The sequence below is a fragment of the Furipterus horrens genome, unplaced genomic scaffold (genome assembly GCF_987537825.1).
Source record: "Furipterus horrens unplaced genomic scaffold, mFurHor1.1.pri manual_scaffold_6, whole genome shotgun sequence".
In the NCBI taxonomy this organism is placed as follows: Eukaryota; Metazoa; Chordata; class Mammalia; order Chiroptera; family Furipteridae; genus Furipterus; species Furipterus horrens.
In genome coordinates this window covers 17,799,989-17,819,318 of record NW_028327176.1, presented here as the reverse complement: position 1 = coordinate 17,819,318, position 19,330 = coordinate 17,799,989, and positions in this window count along the sequence as shown.

The window sequence follows — 19,330 nt, the reverse complement described above, 5'->3', positions numbered from 1 at the left end:
TTCGATCTTCCAGTCAGGGTACATCAGAGAAGGAAAACTCTGACTCCAAAAAACCTCCGCTGCCTTGCGGCATACCTCTTCAGGGGAAAGGCTAAGGGAGTAAACCCCGACAGAAAATACGGAGCCGGAGTCCCTAAGGCGGTTTGACGTTGTAGTCAACACCGGCAACTCCTGCGGCGCACCTGAACCCAAGCTGTATCGACTCCGTCTTTCCCTTGGACCCTTCAGCTGCGAAGAGAGGGGGGGTCTGCTGCATGGGCAACAGCAGACCCTCCATATTACCCTGCCCAGGCTCTGTAGCTTCAGCGTCATCGCAAGATGTCGATTCAACACGGGAGGAGACAGATACCATGTCACTCCCGAGTCGGACTGCACAGCCATTCTTGGCGGTGCAGATAGACTCTGAAGAAGCTACACCATCGTCTCTCGAGACGGACGGCTGCCGACGATCTCCAGTGTTTGGCTCCTGATAAACATTATCTCATTTAAGCCTCTTAGCCACCCTGCATGATAGGCTCAGAAAAGCTAAGTAATTTTCCCAAAGACACACTCCTAGTATGTAGTGATGCTGGGATTCAAGTTCAGTATGATTTGACTTTATTCTCACTATAGGCTTTCTCTGTTCCCAATATACATGACAGAAGATGACTGTCCACAGCCTCCAAGTTTTACCTGTTATTGGAACACCTGAAGAGAAAATAAGTCCTCTCTTAACTTGAGCCCTGTCTTGGATCAAATTCTTCATCTGGACCAATCCAACGTGGCCATAGAGACAGTACCCCATTGTGCCAACATGGTAGCTTCGGTTCTGACTGCATGGGATAGGAGTTGGGGTGGAGGAGAGAGGAATGGTCAGTGTCCACTCTAACTGCCAGTCTGTGGACTACCCCTTATTAGGAGAAGTAACTGATAAGAATGACATTTAAAAGGTAGATGAGAAGGAAAACTTCACCCTGACCAGATCCAGATGCCACGCTGGCCACCTTCTGACCCTGGTGGAGGTTGGCACAGCCAGCTACCTGGCTACAGTGGCCTTGATCTTCTCTAGCAGCCTCGTCCCTGGAGTGTCCCAGGGATGGAAATAAATCACATCCTGATTCTTTACTTCTGGCCTACACTTAAGTCGCCTCTCCGTCTGGTCACAGAGATTGGTAGTGGTGAGGTATGCCAGGCTGCCCACACACAGGTGCACACATCTGGAGATTCTGGACCCCTGGATCCTGGTGACACTGTGTCACACATTTTGTTTCTGTCCCTCAATTTTTCCAGTGATGGAAGGAGAAGTGAGATATGACCCATGTCACAGACCATGCAGAGAAACCATTAAAACCAAGAGTTTCTGGAATCTCTATGGAGTTGCAGGGTAAACCAAAGTGACATGCAAGTTTGTCAACCATTCCTTTGGGCAACTGAAAACTGGTTTTGGGGAGCCTCTCTGACCCCATCCCCAACAAGTCATCCAGATGCACAAACGCCATTCAGAGCTGACAGCAGCCAACTTGACGGTTGTCCTCTATGCCGTATAAATGTGAGTGTGCTTAATTAATAACCCGGAGTGCCCTGTCTGCCCCACGCTCGAGGAGCTCAGCACCTTTTTCTTGGTTGCCACTGCAAGCTGATTAAAAAAAATTTTTTTGTTTGTTTTTTTTTTTTTTTGTTTTTTTGTTGATTCTAGACAGAGGGGAATGGAGGGAGAATGCAAGGGAAAGGATCATCAACATGAGAAACATCGATGGGTCTTGCATGTGCCCTGACCGGGGACTGAACCTGTAACCCGGGCATGTGCCTTGACTGGGAATCGAAGCCACGACCTTTCGGTTTGCAGTCTCTTGGAATGCTGGGAAGGAAATGTTCTCCCCCCAGCTTGCTGGAGAACAACGTCCACCTCCAAGTCCATTCTGTTCATCTCTCAGCTGGAACACTGGTTCTCAAACAGGAGAGGAGCATTCCTGCAAACCAAAAAGACTGGAAGGAGAGGAACCTGGTGCCCTGCCTGCTCTTCTGTGACTGCAGGGCTGACATGATTCAAAATACTGGCTTCTTTACAAACTTGTGAAACTTTGTTTCTGGGAGTGCCTTATTGAACAGGCAACTGGGGTCTTTCATTTTTTTATAATCAATACCATTATGATTATTTTTACTTTAATTACAGCAGCTGGTGTTTCTCGAGCACCTGCCCTGTGCCAGGCACTGTGATTTCCATGCCTCACCTCATTCAAGCCTCGAAACTGTGTGAGGCAGGTACATTCACCTCCTCCATTTTACAGATAAGAAGACTGAGGCTCAGAGAGGTTTAGCCTGTTTCTCTTGCCTGAAGTTGCAAGTGGCAAGAAGACAGTGCTGGGATTCCAGCCCAGACAGTCTGACTCCAGAGCCTGCCCTCTAGCCATGACCTCTTCCTCTTTCCTTGGAATCAGGTATATGTTCAGTTCTGTGGACATGGGAATAGGTACTGGGAAACCACCCCGAACATGCCAAGCTTCTGGCTTGTTACTTTTACCCACTTCATCCCAGCACCCTGTGCTAACCTACTCCTGAATAACAGAAGGACTGTGCAGGGTCAGGGTGTCATATTCTCCCACCACAGAAAGGGGCTTAGCAGGCAAAGGCACAGACAGATGTCTTTCCAGGATGGGCTGGCTGAGCTCCTGGCTGACAGGTTCTTGCGTGTCCTCTAGCCAGCTCCACTGGATGTTTCAGGAAGGAGATGACTCATTCATTCTTCATCCGGAAAAGAGTCTGTGCTGCTGCAAACAGTGAAGGGGTGAGAAATGTGGCAGGATGGGAGCAAGGTACTCTAGACACAAGACTTTCTTGCCTCTGTTGTTTATCATTTTCTCACTGTCTTGACCCTTGGCCTGCAAGCCTTTCCCCTTTACTGCCTTTGTAACCCTCCTCTCTAGCGTTTTTAAAGCCACAAAGCCAGAAGCCAGAATGTTTACGCAGCCCCAGACCAAGTATAATGGGTTAAACTGAGTTACCCAAAAAGATATGTCCAAGGCCTCACTCCTACCTTATTGGGACATAGGGCTTTGCAGATTTAAGTTAAGGATCTCAAGGCTGGACCCTAAATTCAACGATAATGTTCTTATAAAAGAAAGGAGAGAAAGACTTGAGACAGACACACAGAGAGGAAGGTCACATGAAGACAGAGAGAAAATGAAATTACGCCACCACAAGCCAAGGAACACCAGGAGCCACTGGAAGGTGCATGGCTCTATGGGACACTTTGATTTTGGACTTCTAGCCTCCAGACCTGTGAGAGCATAGACTTCTGTTGTTATTAGCCAGCCAGTTTTCGGTCATTTTATGGCAGCCCTCGGACGCTGACCCACCAAGGCAAGCCTTTCTGTCACCCCTTAGGTCACTGGGAGGTGTCTGAGGAGCAGTGCCTGGCCTCCACGACACAAATGTGCCAGCTGGGAGTTTGAGGCTGACCACCCTGCTAAGCTTTGCACACAGTCAGCTGCCTGGAGCTATTTACTTGCCTGGCTCCTGAACTTGGAGGACAGGTACTGTGGTTCCTGGCTGGAAAGTAACGCTTATACCAGCTGGCCACAGTCAGAATCTCTCTGGGAAGAATGGTCCATTTGGAACGCAACGCCCTTTCTCACATTCCCTTACCCCCCAAGCTTGGCACGGCCTATACCCTGTCTGGATAGGAGGGGACCAATTTAACAAAAGGAGGGTTAAATTGCTCTATATAAAATAGGAACAGAAATTTGTAAGGGACTCTCGAAAGCTCAAAAAGAAAGCAGTATGGGTCTTTCCTCTTAAGAGGTAGCAGGATCTAGAAGTGGGGAGAAGAGGAGAGAAGAGATAGTTCTCTGTTAAAATGGTGGCAGTGGGTGACACCAGGAGGACTAGAGTGGCCGGCTGATGGGAAGGTCCCTGACGCAGGGTTGGCAAAGGAAACTTTGCACAGCAGTAGCTTCCACTCGATTTTAAGCTTCTCCCTTTCTTCTGCTCTGTGATCATTCCCTTATTTCTACCAAACAGTAAAAGCTGATTACACCAATAGCCTTGAACCAGTGCTTCTTTGGGGAATTCAGGGAGAGCAAGAGAGAGAGAGAGAGAGAGAGAGAGAGAGAGAGAGAGAGAGAGACATGTCATGCGTGGGGTGAAGACACATGGAGAGCTGGGGGCAGCAACAGGTGACAGACCTGTGAGGGTATTGATCAAGAATTCCAAAACAATAAATTGGTTTGAGACAAATGTAATGCAGAATTCCCAAGGACCGGGCAGCGGGGAGAAGGGAGGACCTGGAATTCTAACTGCAAGTGGGCCGGGAGAACTAGACAGGTGATCTGGACGCTACAGGAAAAGGTGGGCTCGGCAGCTGGAGGACTCAGGGACAGCCAGCTTGACACAGCTCCTCATTCCCCAGAGCGCTAGCACGGTATCTATCAGACAACAAATTCTCCATAAGTCCCTAATAAATAAATTATGTCTTTCAGGGTCTATTTGGAGCCAAAATACTAGGTAATGTGCATGGGAAGATCCCAGGCTACCAACCCAAATCAAACTACACACAGAGCTTATAAGGGATGGGGTCTCCCTTTCAGTCCCTCCTGGCTCCATGGAATTTCTTTTTCTCTTCCCTAGCTTTCTCCTAAACCAATACGCCCCAGTAACTAATCCCAGTTTGTAAATTTTTTTCATATGATTTTCCCCTACAATCTGTAATTCTTGTCAATTTAAGATGCATTTTTATTTCTTCTGTTCTTTTAAAGCAAATTGTTACTTTTCACATCCTGAACTTGAGATCTTGCTCCCTTTCTCTCTCTCCCATCTCTCTTTTTTGAGATATAACTTCCCTACTATAAAATTCACCCTTTTAAAGTGTGCAGTTCAGTGGTTTTTAGACTATTCAGAGTTGTGCAATCATCATCACTATCTAATTCCAAAACATCTTCATCACCCCCCAAAAGAAACCCTGCCCTCATTAGTAGTCACTCCCCTTGTCCCCTCCCCCAAGCCCTCAGAAATCACGCATCTACTTTCTATCTCTATGGACTTGCCTATTCTGGACATCTGATATGAATAAAATTATACAATATGTGGCCCTTTGTGTCTGACTTCTTTCACCTAGCATCACGTTTTCAAGGTTCATTCGTGTTTTAGCGTGCATCGTTCCCTTTCGGTTGTTGTTGAGTAATATTCCATTGTCTGGATATAGCACTTCCCTTTATCTGCTCATCAGCTGATGGACATTTAGATTGTTCCCATATTTTTACCATTGGGAATAATGCTGCTATGAGCATTCATGGAAAAGTTTTTGTACGGTCATTTCTTGTGGGTAGATGCCTAGGAGTGGAATTGCTGAGTCACCTGGTACCTTCGAGTTTACCATTTTGAGAAACGGCCCAGCTGTTTTCCAAAGTGGCTGCAGCATTTCACATTTCCACTGGCCGTGTGTGACTGATTTCTCCACATCCTCACCAACACTTGTTATTGCTTGTTTCTTCCACTTTGGCTCCCAATCCCATTCAAACGTTGCTTTTCTCCTTTTGCTTCTTCTCTCTGGTCCTTTGACGAAAGCATTGTCACAAAAGCCAGTAGTTAAAATGTCTTCAGCTGAAATAAATCTCAACAAATCTAAACTCTTCATTTACATCACAGTGATTCCTGCTTGCTCAAACCACACACAGATTCAGACCTACTTCAAAAAGGAGTGTCCCCCAACCCTAGTGGGAAAGAGAATAATATGGAAAATGCTTCTTCTCTTGGTTCCTCGAGAAGCTGCATACAAGAATGTATGTGTGCCCCGTGCCTTTGAGAAATATGAGATTTAAGAACAACCACAGTTTACACAGTGCTAACTAGTCTCCTTAGAGCTCAAGCAGGAGTAGCCAGTGCTTGTCAGCATTCTGCTAACCAAACATGTTATGGTTTTGGCATTTAATTTGCCTGCTCACAGAAACCCCAGGCCAACTACTGCGGGCCTCTCTATCTTCTAGATGGGGCTGCTTGCCTAGGGTCACCCTGCGGGTAAATGACAGAGCAGAACGTCCGGCTCAGGCCAGGTTGTGCTCCCCTCTCTCACCTCACCTAGGGTCTTTCCCTTTTGTCACCAACTTGTGGGGGACTTCAAAAGGACCCTTTTTCTACATCTCACATTTTTGCTAGTAAACAGGACACCTGAGGCCTCAGCCCTTCCCTCACCTGACTTGACTTCCAGAACCTCTTCAGACCTCATGGGGCTGGTTTGGCAAACACTGGGCTCTGGATTTTGCTTTAGTTTTTTTTTTTTTCCTTCCCCATTTCATTGTTTCCCTAGGATGACCACCTTCCCAAAATAGCATGGGGCATTCCAGGTAAATTTAACATGCGACCAGAATCCCCTGTCAGCAGCAAGCCCGAGGGGTTCCGGTTGCCACTGTTTTCCTCCCTTCCTTTGATGGCTGTTGTTGGGGAGGGGTGGGAGCCTGGACCCAGAGGGAAGTGGGTGGAGGCAAGGAGGGGCCAGCCAAGCACTCCTGGAAGCCTGCACACTGCCTCCAGTCTTCTGCCCCAACGCTAGAGGGCACTATGTCCCTGGACTTAGGGAATGTTATGAGGACTGGAGAAAAGAATTAGGCAGGGTCTTGTGGCCTATGTTCTTTTGATCAAGGAAAGGGAAAAAAAACCCCAATGTGGATTCAGAAACTTTTGTGATTTCTAGAGGTAACAAAGTACAATGGAGAAACACTGGTTCTGAATTCAGGCAGAGCTGGGCTGAATCCTGGCTCTAGTGCTTACCAGCTGTAGACCATAAAGCAGCTGTAAGTTGCATTAGCAACTCACTGAACACTCTGAGACCTCATTTCCCTACCAGCAAAAAGGGGGAAATAGTGCCCCCCATGAACAGTCAGGCCTGATGGGTGCAAAGCCCCCAATACAGCCAGGCCCGTGACAGGCACTCAATCATTATATATTGGTTTCCTACCTACTTTCTAGATATCAGAAGAAAAAGCTGTCCATATCTGCATTGCCTTTTTAAAAACTGTTGTGTTTTTTTTTTTTTGGTAGTGAGACCATTTAAGATCTACTCTTTCAACTATACAATATGGTATTAACTATAGTCATCTCAGAACTGAAACTTTGTACTGACATCTCCTCATTTCCCCCACTCCCCAGTCTTTATTGCCTCTTGAAGTCATTTTTACCCAAATATTGAGCAGGTCCTGGGGACCAGTTAGAGAAGTGAGAAAAGCATAGACTTTCATCAGACAGGCGGGGCAGCAAGCTTCAGCCTTCCTCATATATGTATCCCTAACAGCATTTCCTAAAACTATCCACTCCCACCTCCAGGACATTTTAAAAATGAACTCTAAAACTTGTTTAAGTTTAAATAGCTGCAAAGAGTGATCATTTCTAGCATATTGTGAATGTTGACATTTAAAACTATTACATCACACTTTTAAATTTATCCAATGAAATAAAACATCTGTGATTTGAGACCCACCATGATTCACTTAAAAACGTATGTAAAAGCTCATGTCACATTCAGAAACTTTACATCCTTCTATCTCCTTGAATGCTTGTTACTATTCCCAATTTCTCCGCAGGTTTTTGTCCCGCATTAGTTCTTATGTTTCAAAATGATTTGTTAATCACTTTTTTAAAAATGGAAAAAGCCATTTTTAGCATTTAATAGTTTTTCTCTTTGCTCTCACAGGCATCTCCCTCAAGTGCTGCTTTCTTTGATGAGAGTAGGAGGAAAGAAGAACAATCATTCAATTAAAGTTGGTATTGCTCCCACCACCAGTAGAGCAGCGCAGAAGTCCCTCTGGGTATGGACTCGCCCAGGGACTTGTTCCCTATGTTGGGTCCCCCTTCTTTTGTAAAGTGGGGAGAGCCCTAGGGTGTGAATTCTTCCTTGTCCCCAGGTAATTCTATTTTAGGAAGCGGGCCTATGGAAGTGGCGGATCTGGACCTGGTTTCCTGATTACTATTTTTGCCCAATTACGCTCTGGAATGTCCTGTGTGTTCCAACTAGAGGGCATTCTTTTCTTCTTTCCCTACATTCTCACCCACTCCCAAGACAACATGCCATCTATTTCTGCACTGTCCGGTAGGACAGTCACTGGCCAGAAGTGGCCATTAAGCATGAAGTGAGAGGTGCTGTAGGTGTAAAATACACACTGGGGTTCAAGGACTTCATATAAATGAAAGAACGTGAACTTTCCCAATAAATTAAGAAGTAGAAATTGATAGTTACAAAATAGTCACAGGAATGCAAAGTACAGCACAGGGAATATAGCCAATAAAATTGTAATAATTATGTGTAGTGCCAGATAGGTACTAGACTGATTTATCAAGGTGATCACATTGTAAAGTATATAAATGTCAAGCCACTATGCTGTACACCTGAAACTAGTATAAAATAATATTGAATATCAACTGTGACTGAAAAACAATAAATTCAATTAAAAATAAAATAAAATAAAAAACAAATAAACTATCCCAATAACAATTTTTAATATCGATTACATATGGAAATTGATAATATTTGGGATATGTTAAGCTAAGTAAGATATATTATTAAATTTAAATTTACCCTCCCTTGTTACTCTTTTAATGTGCTTACTAGAAAATTTTGAACTATATATGTGTGACTTGCATTATGTTTTTATTGAATGGTGCTAATCCAGGCAGCTACTTAAACTCTGCCACAGTTTCCTCATCTGTAAATGAGGATGACAATAATGCCTTCCTCATAGGGTTACTATGAGGATAAAATGAGTGATATCTGAAAGATAGAACAATACCTGGCATATAACAAGTACTTCTTAAAGGTCTGTGAAATAAGTAAATGATGCTCACCATATTTAACACCTAAACCCTTTGTATTAGCTAAAGCGCCTATAAAACAGAATTTTGAGGCAAAGCCCAGAGGTTTACGTTTTGCTGGAGGATATAATACTAGGGGAGCAGGACTAGGGGGAAAACGCAATGAAGCAGAGAAGGAAAGAGGAAGGAAGGAAGGAAGGAAGGAAGGAAGGAAGGAAGGAAGGAAAGGAAACACAGGGTTGGGGTATTGTAAAACCGGCCACAGCTTCACAAGAACATGTGTAGCTGGTTGGCTGATCATGTAAGCCACCCAGTGAGACCATATGGAACCACCACATTTTAAAAGAGTTGTTGGAGGGCAGAAGGTGAACTATTTATCTGCCAGTTTCTTCCCATTGCCTGCCTCATATTGATTGAAGTTTGCTCCTTTGCACTTTCTGGTTATGTCCCTGGGCCCCTCTGGGCAGCAGGGGGGCATTTGGAGACTGCAGAGGTCCAGGTGGGCTGGACCTGGGCTCCCGGAGTGTCTGAGCCCCTGACACAGCAGGTGTCAGGGAAATCTTGATGAAGCCTGACCCGTATCCCTGGATGGTCAGCCAGCAGCGTCAGGAAATGAGGCAAAGCCTGTGGTGGTGACGCTTTAGGACTTGCAGGGAGGTCATCCTGTGGTCGGGGCTGGTCCTGCCAGGAATCAGGGCAAAGGCCAAGCCCAGGGCTGGATGGAGCCGACTGGAACTGGGGAGGGAGGCACATCATCGAGCCCTATTACACCCCTCCTCTGAAATCCTTGTTGCTGGTCTTCTCCCCTTGGACATCTCACAAGCATCTCAAGTTTAGCCTGTTTGAGACGAAATTCTTGATTTCCATCCTCAGATCTATCCCCTGATTTCAGACCCTCCATTTCCTATCTTCTATAGCTCAGTAAATTCACCGACTTGCTCCAGCCAGAAACCTGGGCTCTGTACTTGAGGTCCCCCTCCTACCCAGCCCCCCATGCCTCCATCCGCAAGTCCTGTCCATTCCACCTCCAAATCCTATCTCAAAGTCATCCACGTTTCATCATGTCTACCCAATGGCCAGGGCCCCAGCTCTCTCCCTCAACTAAGCTGGTCTTCCTACTTTCTTTTCCTTCTCTCCATTATCTCTCCGTACAATAGCCAGAGTCATCTTTGCTGCTTTAAAACCTTGCCGTAGCTTTCCAGTGCAGTTAGAATGAACCCCAAAGTCTTTACCTTGATCTGCAAGGCCCCCCACAACCGTACTCCTGTCTGTCCTCTCCAGCCCACCTCAGGACACCCCCTCCCTGCTCCCAGTTGGCCAGCCTTGTTTTTTTCCTGACACATACCCAGTGCTTTCTTGTTTAATAGCATAGATAGGCAGAATACTGCCTGCTTCTATGTTGTAAATAAAGTTTTATTTGTACACAGGCAATACAGAGATTTATGGGCCATGAACCTCACATAGTTATTATCTGGCCCTTTACGGAAAAAGTTCACGGCCCCTATTTTAGGGCCTTTGACCTTGCCTCAGGCTCCTTCCCCCTTCTTTCAGCGCAGTGGTTAAAATTTCATCTCCAATTGAGCTTCCTTGACAACATGATTTAATCGAAGCTTTTCCCCCTGCCCCTCCAACCACACACCTCTTTGTTTTCCATCCTGCCACTCTGCTTCTCCATTTGATATTACATGTTTATTACGTTCCCTATTTATAGTCTGTTCCCTCCCTTATGGCATTAAGCTCCACGAGGGCAAGGGCCGTGGCTCTTTCGTTCACACTGCACCGTGGCACCTCCACATGCCTGGAGTAAACTTGACCCCTTTGTAGTGGTGCTCACCCCCCTCCCCACCACCCTCACCTGAGCGCCAGCCCAGCGGTTCTGCTGCTGCTGGGAACAGCTCGAGGATGGCTGATGCTTCCGGAGAACAGTCAAGTGTGGAGCCTGAGCGACGGTGTTGGAGTTCCTTACAGTTCTCACCCGTCTGGGGGACTGTGACATCACCTCACTGTGTGCTTGACTTTTTTTTTTAAACAAGTCTACAATTTCCACACATACCAGAAAATAAGGAATGAGCACAGGGCAGCATGCATTGACCTTTGTATTAAAGCAGCCCAGGAGTTACTTTGTTGGGAGCACCCACTCCAGTGGCCAGAGGAAGTCCTCTGCTATGGCACTTGCAGTCGCCTCCTCCGCAGCCACCAGGGGGCTGTGCCACATTCCAGGGTCCTGGCTCCTTCTTAACTTCCCATGTGTACAGGTCGGACAGGCTGGGCGAGCTGGGAGACCAGGTGAGCTGCAGTAGCTCAGGGGGATGGAGTCCCTCCTGGGGTGCAGACAGAGCTGAGGCAGAAAAGCCTGCAGATGCATCAACACATCACCAAGCATAACCGGCTCCAGACACCCCTAGGCAGTCATCAGGTGGAGGGGTTAAAGCAGGAAGTGGCTCAGAGGGCCACTCCCTTTGCTTTACAGATGAGAAACCAAGATCTAGAGAAGGGAGCTAGCTAGCTGGTTAAAATTAGAACCAACGAGAACTCAGGTCTCCACTTTCTCTCATTACCTCCTTCTAGGCTGAAGCATCTAGGCTGCTCAGTGCTTCTAGGCTGTTTTTCTGGGCAGCAACTAGAACGGACACAAGTAGGATTTCTCTGGGAAGCTTTCATGAAGAAGTCTTGAAAGAGCACTATACTTAACCACAAATGGACCTGGGTTCAAATCCTGGCCTCTCAATAGCTGTGAGCCTCAGTTTCGTGTCCATCAATTGGAACAGGAGTCCCTGAATTGCTGGGCAGTTTTGAGGATTGACTGACGTAACCCCTGAGCTGTGCCTAGCAAGTACCAGACCCATAGGAGATATGTGGGTGTTCAAATGATATCAGGTGAATTTTGAGCAGCCACCTTGGCAGAGGAGAGGGCAGAGGCAGGAGATCAGATATCCATGGGTTATAATGTCACCTGTAATAATTACAGATTTGTTCACAGAAGGAAGAATCCACATGAATGCTGCTGTCCTGGCCCCTCAATCCTGACTTCCCAGAAGGCAAATGCAGTCAGTGGTTCTGGGCCACCTTTGGTAAACAAAGGAAATGAACAAGCATGTAACTCCAGAGAGGGCAAAGCCATGTCCGGTTGCTGGGAAGGTGATGGCATCGCCTCTCTAGGTGTTCTGAAAAATCGGGGTATGTCCTCATAACATTTTACCTTCTGGGATCCAGGCTTCAGAATCCCTGGACCCTGCTTTTACCTTTGGATGTGCCCCCAGGAAAGGCATTCTGGCCTCTCTAAGCTGTTTTATAATTATCCAGTGGAACAATGCTATTATTAATAATGTGATATTTTTACTTTCCCAGAAGGTCTAAAACAAATGTGTCTACACAAAATTTTACTATTGCCTTAATGGACCACTGGCTGCCTAGCCCAGGGGGAGAGTACAGCAATGGATGTCAAGGTCATGGGTTTGGTCCCATTTGTGCGTATTATAGCCCCTCCCTCTTCCCTAGCCATGTGACCATCTGGGAACAAGGCAAGAGGACTTGTGTAAATCCATTAGTCCTTCAGGGAAAAAAGCTCCAATGCATGGGCTGATGGGGGTCATTAATGTCCTCCATGGGATAAAAGGATACCACATGTTTTAATGTGGGGGACATTTATTCAAAGGCCCTTGAGATCTCAGGGTCTCTTGCTTCCTTTAAGTCTGGGTTATCTAAGTGTGCTCTGAAAAATTCTGGGTGCTCAGCAGAGTCTCTGCAGGGGTTAGAGGGGCAAAGCTGCCCACCACCCTCCCTCCAGAGACGTCCCACTTTTAGCTATTTACACATTGAGCATCTCTGTAAGGTGACATTTGAACTAAAATTTCTGTAGCTAGAAATTAGTGTGAAAACCAGTGCATTAGAGACTTAAAATAATGGCCAACAGGCTCTATTCTAGGTGGTCTTGTGACACATGCTCCTCCTTATAACCAACTGAGTAGGTATTATTAGCCCCATTCCACTGAGGAGGAAACCAAGGCTTCAAGAGATGAGGGAATTGGCCCCAAGAGCTAAGGAAGGAGCCCCAGGTGAGAACCCAGGTCTGCTGGCTCGAAGCTGTGCCTGAGAACCTGCAGAATAATATAGCATGATGCAGATGACATTTCAAGCTGGAGATCTGGGTTCAAGTCGGTCTTCGGCCTCTCCTTTCCTGAGAGGTCCCTGACTAGACACTATGTTTTCTGAGCCTTGTTTTCCGCCCCCACTGGATGGGCACGCTAATCATCCCAGAGAGAAGATGCACAGAGCGCATCAAATCCTAGCGGGGCTATTGTGTGAAGTCTTGGGAAACAGACCAGACCTCCTCGCCGAGGACCCCCTCGGCCCCCTGATAGGCTGAGAGGCACTGCAGCCAGCAGACTTCCTGATTCCCAAAGACCCAGGCTTGGGGTTGCTGAACTTCATGGGCGGGGTCTCTGGGGTAGGGGTGGGGCAGAAGCCCCTCCTCGCTTTCAGTCTGGGCCCAAGCTGAGAAGGCTCAGGCTCAAAGAGAGCGCTCTGCTCTTCGGAGTGAGACACTCATCCCTTCACCCTGCCGCCCTCCTTAATTAGCTGGGAGCCTCAGTGATACATTTTTGGGTACTTACCAGTGTGTCCTAATAAAGTAATTAATGGGTTTCTCTTCTCCCCTGAGCATCCTCCTGCCCAGAGAGAGGGCTGCGCTTGGAAGGAAGGTGCTAATTAGTTCCTGTGTGGTTATCTGGTTGAAGTGATGGCTCCAGGTCTCTGCAAATCACCCGCAGCCCCTACTCTCCCCTGGGTGAGATGCCGGCGCTCCATTTATTCCACTGCCAGCTCTGCCCACAAATTTCAGTCTCTTCTGCAGACAGCCTCTCTCCCTCTTGTCGTCGGCAGCTGCAGCTAGCACCCTGGCACCCAGGGCCCTGCCTTGAGCCAGTGAACCTCCCTGAGAGCTTCCTGGAACCACTCTGAAGCAAGTCTGGATTTCCCAATCCTGCCTCAGTGGAAAGGGCAAGGGCAGCAGAGTGTTATGGCAAGAGTGCCCAGCTGGGGCCAGAGAACTGACTCTACGCTGAGCTGTGAGGCCTTGGGTGAATTAGGTTTTCTCTCCTTGTCTCGGTTTCTTTGGCTGTAAAAAAATGTTGGTCTACAATCAAGGATGGCAAATGTGTGGGGTTTTTTTTATTTTATTTTATTTATTTTTTTTTTTTTGCCAACTGTGATGAATCAGTCACAGCTCTGCACCATGTCAAGACTGAGTTGAAGAGGTTGATCGGAGACATCTGTCACGGTCCATGCAGGTGCCGTGTTTCCTAACAGTGGTACTATTGGCATTTGAATGAGAACAATTCTTACTGTGCTTGACTGTGCCATGGCTTTCAGGATGCTCAGCATCTTTAGTCAACATTCACTAAATGGCAAACAAGCATTCCACACATTTCCAAATATCCCCAGGATGGGGGGGGTTATGCCATCCCTGCCTGAGGACCACAGGTAGAAAGATGAAAATATGATTCAGGATTATTTTGGCTGCAAAGGACAAAAATTATATTTAACTTAGCTTAGCTAAAATTAAAATCTATTCGTTTATGTTAGAGAAACATTGGGAGGGGATTGGCTACCTTTCTTCATGCAACAAAGGTAATGTCACCCCTTCAGGGGAATCTGCAGGAGGACACATTTTTCCCATATGTTTGCCTCCCCACAAACTTTTTTTTTTATCTGGAGGGAACTAACAAAAACAGATGGACAGCCAAGTCCTTCCAACGATGGAAAGTGAGTGGGGAAGAGAGAGCCATTTCCTCAGCCCTGATACCTGAAATATTAGCAGGGATTTAAGCACAGCTAATCACAGGCATTTGCCTGGGACTTGAAATCTAGAGAGGGCACCCAAAGTCTCAAGGGTCCATCAGGGGTTATTCCTGGCAGCAGAGCTGCAGCTGAGGGTTGGGGGACTGCTAAGTGTCAGGGCTGATGAGCTCCAGCTGGGCCGCAGTAAGTCCAGGGGCAGCGGTGGCTGCAGCGGAGCAGCCCAGCCTGACTGCTCCTCTAATGGGCCTGGCCGAGCCTTTGCCACCCTTGGTTCCTGCCTGTGCCCTGTTCTTCAGGCTTCCTGTCGATTCTGTGAGTGACTCAGTTCCCTTTCAGTGAATGATTTTTCCTACCAAGTTAACCACAGTTGCTTTCTGTTGCTTGCCACCAAAACTCTCGCCAATACAGTTGAAGTAGGTGTCCAGGGAGGATGAAAAACCTGAGAACAAGTGGGATCTTCCGAATTCTCAGGAGGCTTAAGAGAGGTGGATTGGAATCAAAAGCCGATGGGACCCAAAGGCCACCAAGGCAATTTTCCTGGTTGGTTACTGTGCCCGTGATCTTATTGAAGATTGGGAATTCATTCCCATAGGAACAGACTCACGTGTACGCAAGGCTTGTCTTTTTGAAGCTAGTTCTTGGTACCCCATCTCATGACCTACCTCTTTGATAAGTTCAAGTCCCAAGAGCAAACACAATGGCAGATGGGAAGAACCTATATTGTGCTCACCACCCATGATGCCCTTTTCTTTGCCACATAGGGGCTAGATGGGCAGGTGACTCCATACTTGTCATTACCAGTTCTAGAAAACAACAAGTGACTGAACTTAAGAAAGCAACCACAACAATGCCTGGTCTTCTCCTCCTCCCTGATTAACCAAGACACAGCAAAAGAAGGGCATGGGATCTCCAGCGGGGGAGAGCTCTCTTTGCAGTGGAGCAATTATTATACCTCCCAATTTTCCTCCAGCAGGAAATGGCAAAAGGTAAAACCCTGGAGGGCCAGGCACCTAGAAGGAGCTGTAGTGGGAATAGTAAGAGCATCCTCTGTTGGAGCGGCAAAGAGAAAGACCTGGACGTTAAAACTGGGTGTTTTCCTGTGAGGCCCTCTGCTTCATTGTTGAACATGGGGCTGTAGCTCTTCTCTGCATTACCTGTTCGTTGTTCACTGCCCCCTTCCCCACCATCCTCACAAGTGCCTGGAGGGTCAAAGTCATGCAGCAGAGACTGGGGTTTAAGACCATAAAATCTGGACTGTGGAACTAGTTTTCTTGGGTTCAAATTCCAGCTCTGGTCATAAACTGCATATAATTGGGCAAGTTATTAAAGGACTGTGCCTCAGTTTATTCCCCTAGAATGATGAAAATAATGATAGCTACCTGATAAGACTACTATGAAGATTAAAATGAGTAAATATAATGGGGCCTGGGATCAATACATGTCCACATCTTAGTTCTTCTGTGGTGTGCCTGGCATGATGTTGGGTCTCCTGACCTGTTGAACAAATTATCCAATTTCCCAGGGAATTCCTGAATGGAACCAGAAAGTGAGGAAGAGCCAACCCATCACAGTCTGGGCAAGCCCAAGATTAACGTTTGCTCCTTAAAACCAAAGGGATAGATAGCTCAGCAGCCCCTGTTGCCAAAGCCCATTGCCTCAGAAACCCTTTGATAGGCCCATGAATACACATGCACACACATGCACATACATGCACAGACACGCAGACGCACAGGAGGCCAACCTCAGGCAGCCCAGCTACAGTCATCAAGCACCTTTTTTTACATCTCCAGTGACTCTTAGCCTCCTTCGACCTACTTTCCCAGGAGTGGGATTCTTACAGTGATTTTTCTTAGCCTACAAACCATTTCTATCCCTCCAGTGCCAAAGATCAAGGTCCTGCCTAGAAGAGGGAGAGCAGGCACTTGGTATAAACCTCTGTTCTTAAACCCTCCGATTCGTAAACCCTCTGGATTTTTTTATTCTCATCCCTTGGAACACAGAATTCAGAAACTCAAGAGCTGTTGACTTCTTGGCAGGTCTGGAAGTGTATAGCAGGGCCTTGCTCCCATCCTCTCTCCTAGGGCCAGATTAAGACCCTTAGTGGCAATAATAGTATACTACCACTAATAGCAAATACCTATATAGTACTTACAACATGCTTAGTACTATTCTATATACTTTTTGTATATTAACTCTTCTTTATCCTCTTAACAATCTTAGAAAGTAAGTACTATAATCATCCCATTTTACACAGAGAGAAACTGACTCACAAAGAAGTGGTAACTTGCCCAAGGTCATGTGGTTAATAAGAGGCAGCCAGTCTGACTCCAAAGGCTGAACCATTAACCACTGCAAGGTGCTTTGCTGTAAGCACAGGAAAGTTTATAGCATACCCCCCCCACACACACACACATATGAAGTTCAAAAATAAAACTAGGACCAAATCAGAAAAGAATGTGAGAGGTGCAGCAGAGTTCTGATTGTTTCCCCTGATGACTACTTTCATACTTAAAAAAAAAAATCTTTCCAAAAACACATTCTTCTCCCCTGCTTGACTGATGCCCTAAGCATGAGCCGCTCAGCCTGGCAGATAATCCAAGTATCGCTTTCTCTTCCCTCTGCCCAGAATCTCTATCTGAAAAGTTCAAAGTTGGTCAAAGCCTAAATAGGTTGCTGCCCCTTGGGTGTCATGGGAGGTGCTTCTTGGCTGAAATGGGGGTGGCTCTGGCCCAAATCTGTAAATGGCAGGAGGACAGCTGCCACAGAGAACTGGTGTGAACTGAAGAGTGTACCCCTTGGGAGGTGAAGGAGGCTCTCTTGTGTGTGTGCATACATGCATGTGTGTGTGCATTCATGCACATGTGTGTGCATGTGTATAGTGTATGTTGGGAGAGGGAATTGCCGTGGAGTTCTTGGTTTCCTTGACCCACTGACTCTTCCATCACCGAGGTGATTCCTGGCCTCCCTTTCACTCTTGGGACCAGGCTGTACTGTGTTCTTGATCAACAGTTATCACCAAGACAATGTTTCCAAAAAATCCACTTTTCATTTTAGTCATCTCTGCAACATAATAAAACAGAGCTGCAACCTCTTCAGCCTCCAAGCTACTGACTTTCCTTCATCCAGCAGGCGACCAAGTTCCCCCTTCCAGGGCCTATACTAGGTTGAAAAGATGAGTCAAACTCACAGCTCCTGTCTCCAGATGCTCAAAGTCAGGTGGACCCACATGCTTCATTTTTTTATTCTATTTCTTTCTTCCCTCCTGTCCCCCACCACATGGTAGAGCAGGAACTATGGTGTGTTATGTCTCTCTCTGAATCTTCCTTCGTTCAGCCTCACAATGGCCCCATTGTCCAGCCCAAAGTCTTGCATGTCATGGACATCCCCATAGGTGTTTGCTGATGCAGGGGCTGGAAGGGGGAAACCTGAAAGCTTAACTAAGCCAGTGCTTCTGAAAGGAGCAATTCAGCCTCCAGGAGTGATCTGGAAAACTGTGGGCCACTTTCGTTTGCTGGTTGGGCCACAGATGCTAGACGTCCCGTGATGCAAGGGACAGTCCTGTACAAATAAGAGTTGTTCTCTAACCCACCTGCCCTTCCAATGTTTCTCCAGACATTCATGTATTGGAAACCCTCCTTGTCTAAGCTTGGAACCTCTAACTCCATATTATATCAATATATAAATGCAAAGTATTTTCATGGTTTTAATATATGTTGAATATTCCAGAAATAAAACTACTGCAAACATGGAGGGGAAATCTCACTGATTTCAATCAGTACTCTGAGGTTTTCGTTGCTTCAGAAAATTACATCACTAATGGCAACTCTGGTCCTGGTATTAGAGTCACCAAGAAGACAACACAGGGCTGACAGTCTGTGTATGTAGCTGTTGCCTCATGATTCTACATGGAGATCCAAACATCTCTGTTTTTTAGTGTAATGGTGGTTGGGCAATTACATATTGAATTGTGCGTGTATATACATATACATATGTGTGTGTGTGTGTGTGTGTGTGTATAGTTTTAGTTCTTTTGTGTTAAAATTAAGGCATTAAATTAAATTTTTGAAATTATATATGTAGGTAGTTTATATTTTTATGAATTTCATTTCAGGATAATGTAGGGGGGTGTTATAAAATATTTGCTACAAAAGTAAAGTGTGGGGTCTGATGAGGTTAAGACTCCTGGAGCAAGTTTGTCCCTTCGGCTTTGTCTCAGCTGTCCCTGATGGATGCAATCTATAGAAATCTTAAAGCTTTCAAGATGAAGAGTATTTACTATCCCTCATGGCAACCCATTTACTAAAGTATTAGTACTGCGAGTTCCTGTGCTTTGAGTGAATCATCGTTCACTTTCCAGCAGAAATGATGGTGTGCTCAGGACCATGTTGAATCTCAGTCCCTTCTAAATTACTTTTCTTGCCTCAGGAAGAACCTCGGGAGCAGTGCGAAGGGTGGGTGAAGGGAATCTAGCTACGTGCAGCGGAATGGAGAAGAAACGGGGCAGGCTGCAAGAAGAGCGGCCTTTGAAAACATGTTGTGGGTCATGTGGCCGCTAATCTGTGAACGGCTCTGGGCCTCATGCACTAAATGAGGTGTCTGGGTGGGGTCCATGCAGGGCTGGCAATCTGGCTCTGTGGCTGGTTCTTTGGTTCTGCAGTGTGGTTCAGAATTGGCACAGCAGTTAACAAGCAAGTGCTTTAAAGTCAGAGTCTGGACTCCAAATCCTGGCTCCTCCATTTAATAGCTGGGTGACTTT